The sequence below is a fragment of the Uranotaenia lowii genome, chromosome 1, assembly GCF_029784155.1.
Source record: "Uranotaenia lowii strain MFRU-FL chromosome 1, ASM2978415v1, whole genome shotgun sequence".
Lineage (NCBI taxonomy): Eukaryota > Metazoa > Arthropoda > Insecta > Diptera > Culicidae > Uranotaenia > Uranotaenia lowii.
The window spans coordinates 33820911-33824783 of NC_073691.1; the positions used below are offsets into that span (position 1 = coordinate 33820911).

A 3873-nucleotide genomic window follows, 5' to 3' on the forward strand; every position below is an offset into this window, starting at 1 on the left:
CTGTCTGTCTGTCTGTCTGTCTGTCTGTCTGTCTGTCTGTCTGTCTGTCTGTCTGTCTGTCTGTCTGTCTGTCTGTCTGTCTGTCTGTCTGTCTGTCTGTCTGTCTGTCTGTCTGTCTGTCTGTCTGTCTGTCTGTCTGTCTGTCTGTCTGTCTGTCTGTCTGTCTGTCTGTCTGTCTGTCTGTCTGTCTGTCTGTCTGTCTGTCTGTCTGTCTGTCTGTCTGTCTGTCTGTCTGTCTGTCTGTCTGTCTGTCTGTCTGTCTGTCTGTCTGTCTGTCTGTCTGTCTGTCTGTCTGTCTGTCTGTCTGTCTGTCTGTCTGTCTGTCTGTCTGTCTGTCTGTCTGTCTGTCTGTCTGTCTGTCTGTCTGTCTGTCTGTCTGTCTGTCTGTCTGTCTGTCTGTCTGTCTGTCTGTCTGTCTGTCTGTCTGTCTGTCTGTCTGTCTGTCTGTCTGTCTGTCTGTCTGTCTGTCTGTCTGTCTGTCTGTCTGTCTGTCTGTCTGTCTGTCTGTCTGTCTGTCTGTCTGTCTGTCTGTCTGTCTGTCTGTCTGTCTGTCTGTCTGTCTGTCTGTCTGTCTGTCTGTCTGTCTGTCTGTCTGTCTGTCTGTCTGTCTGTCTGTCTGTCTGTCTGTCTGTCTGTCTGTCTGTCTGTCTGTCTGTCTGTCTGTCTGTCTGTCTGTCTGTCTGTCTGTCTGTCTGTCTGTCTGTCTGTCTGTCTGTCTGTCTGTCTGTCTGTCTGTCTGTCTGTCTGTCTGTCTGTCTGTCTGTCTGTCTGTCTGTCTGTCTGTCTGTCTGTCTGTCTGTCTGTCTGTCTGTCTGTCTGTCTGTCTGTCTGTCTGTCTGTCTGTCTGTCTGTCTGTCTGTCTGTCTGTCTGTCTGTCTGTCTGTCTGTCTGTCTGTCTGTCTGTCTGTCTGTCTGTCTGTCTGTCTGTCTGTCTGTCTGTCTGTCTGTCTGTCTGTCTGTCTGTCTGTCTGTCTGTCTGTCTGTCTGTCTGTCTGTCTGTCTGTCTGTCTGTCTGTCTGTCTGTCTGTCTGTCTGTCTGTCTGTCTGTCTGTCTGTCTGTCTGTCTGTCTGTCTGTCTGTCTGTCTGTCTGTCTGTCTGTCTGTCTGTCTGTCTGTCTGTCTGTCTGTCTGTCTGTCTGTCTGTCTGTCTGTCTGTCTGTCTGTCTGTCTGTCTGTCTGTCTGTCTGTCTGTCTGTCTGTCTGTCTGTCTGTCTGTCTGTCTGTCTGTCTGTCTGTCTGTCTGTCTGTCTGTCTGTCTGTCTGTCTGTCTGTCTGTCTGTCTGTCTGTCTGTCTGTCTGTCTGTCTGTCTGTCTGTCTGTCTGTCTGTCTGTCTGTCTGTCTGTCTGTCTGTCTGTCTGTCTGTCTGTCTGTCTGTCTGTCTGTCTGTCTGTCTGTCTGTCTGTCTGTCTGTCTGTCTGTCTGTCTGTCTGTCTGTCTGTCTGTCTGTCTGTCTGTCTGTCTGTCTGTCTGTCTGTCTGTCTGTCTGTCTGTCTGTCTGTCTGTCTGTCTGTCTGTCTGTCTGTCTGTCTGTCTGTCTGTCTGTCTGTCTGTCTGTCTGTCTGTCTGTCTGTCTGTCTGTCTGTCTGTCTGTCTGTCTGTCTGTCTGTCTGTCTGTCTGTCTGTCTGTCTGTCTGTCTGTCTGTCTGTCTGTCTGTCTGTCTGTCTGTCTGTCTGTCTGTCTGTCTGTCTGTCTGTCTGTCTGTCTGTCTGTCTGTCTGTCTGTCTGTCTGTCTGTCTGTCTGTCTGTCTGTCTGTCTGTCTGTCTGTCTGTCTGTCTGTCTGTCTGTCTGTCTGTCTGTCTGTCTGTCTGTCTGTCTGTCTGTCTGTCTGTCTGTCTGTCTGTCTGTCTGTCTGTCTGTCTGTCTGTCTGTCTGTCTGTCTGTCTGTCTGTCTGTCTGTCTGTCTGTCTGTCTGTCTGTCTGTCTGTCTGTCTGTCTGTCTGTCTGTCTGTCTGGTCTGAATTTTCAAAAATTAAGTTTAAGTCATCTTTGAATTTCAATCCAAAACTCCAGCTCTAGCTCTTAAAAATTCGAATCATTAAAAAAAAAACCTTTTATTTTTGAAAGATGGAGAGCAAAGAAATTCGAAGTTTATCGGTTCTAAAATTTTGATTTTTTTTTTGTGAAATAACTATATCTTCTAACTATTCCTTATGGATTGGCTCTCAAAGTTACAAGCCTTCTGGCATCCAATACTGTCAAATTGACTAGAACGGATGAGGTTTATTAAAAGCTCAGACGGTTCTTCTAATAAGACATGATCTCTCGCCTTAATTTTCTTGTCACGATTTCAATTCGCTACCAGATGATAAGTATTTTTTATCTAATTGGAAATTTCTTGAGTGATGATTAATCGAAAACAAGCTTCCAGAGTGTTTTCGGAATCAAGGTCCACACGTCCGGTTCAATGAAACAGGCTTCAATTAGCCAGACCAACCTCGGCCTTCAAAGAGCCTAAGAAATTCAAGTCAAGGACATGAGGCAGACACAACACGACTGGCTGTCAATAAACAATTTTAATGGCTTCTGGAATGCCGTTCCCGGTTGTTTTGCTTACTTGTCGTCTTAAAAGTCGTCCGGGTCCTTGCTCTAATAACGTCCCGGTTGATATTTAGAGAAGACCTATCCCTGGAGCGTATCAAACATTATTGACGAGACCCATTTAGGTAGGTCCTTGTTCCCGCTTTTGAACGACGAAACCCTACGCAAGCCATCAAACTGGATTCTTCGCCTGCATAAAACAGGTTTGTTCAACCGATTTGATCCAGAAGGATGCACCAGATAGTCAGTTAGTAAGTAAGTGGCCTGGAAGATGTCTCTTTTTATAAACCGAAGAACAAGCGCTTAAAAAGGAACTACAACATTTAATCCTGTGCCAGGAATCGATCCTAACCTGAGGATCCAGGCCCATCGCACTTGATCTGCTTGAAGAAGTTGCAGCCCCTTTATTAATGGGCAGAAAGTGAGTTGCAATTTTTATGGCTTAATTTTGCATTTATTTTCTCGGATCAGCTCTGATCCGGGCAAGCACGACTAAAGTGAGGAGCCGGGATATTTCATTCGGTGGTGATCCTGAAAGGGGCGATAAAGTTGCTCCCGCCTTCGGAAAAAAATGAGAAGTCCAACTGGTGTGGCGTCGTCTTGTGTTCGGTTTCAGAATGAAACCAATATTTCCTATTAACAGAACGTGCTGATTTTACGATCGGATTTTATGGGCATTGAAATTCGTCTTAATTATTGTAAGTGCTGCTTAAGCTTAAGGGGTTTTCGACATTGCACTGTCATAGCAATTTGTGAAAATAATTGTGAAGAAGTTTATTGATCATTTGCAGTCGACCCTTGTCATGTGTTGTCAAACTTTGTAAGAGAAAACATATATTTGCATTTTTATTTGTTATTTTACTTTCAATTCATAGTTGTAAAAAAACATTAATTAAATTTTCTTGGCTTAATTCCATTCATGCTCATAAATATATGTTTGAATAATTTTTGTTTACTATAGAATGCTTCTGCTGAACCTTCTTGAGTAGTTGGAGGTAAAGAGTGGCGTTTTGATAATCTACATTCGTATCACTACAAATGACGCATTCTGATTTTGTTTTTTCGATTTGTAGTTATTTCTAGATACCTTTTTCTTATTAAATGTGCTGTTCCGATGAATGAAATCTTTTTTTCAATTTTGAAGTTTGAGTTAAGAATTCTGAATAAAAGATTTGAGTTTACTTTTGGAATGTGTTTGGGAACTGTGATGTTTAGTTCGCTTATTTCGAATATGAATTGGAAAGAGGTGGTCAATGCATTTAAGGTTGAGCTAATTTTCTTTCACAATAAAACTCGGTCAGCAGTATGATCAATTATTATTGTCATTGATTA

At 43.3% G+C, this 3873-nt stretch overlaps 1 protein-coding gene across 1 annotated transcript in view; it reads left to right on the forward strand.

Annotated features, from left to right (window-relative positions):
- LOC129738845 (uncharacterized) overlaps window positions 1–3873 on the forward strand; it is a 166262-nt gene that overhangs the window by 127190 nt on the left and 35199 nt on the right. The gene's annotated exons all lie outside the window — the stretch shown is intronic.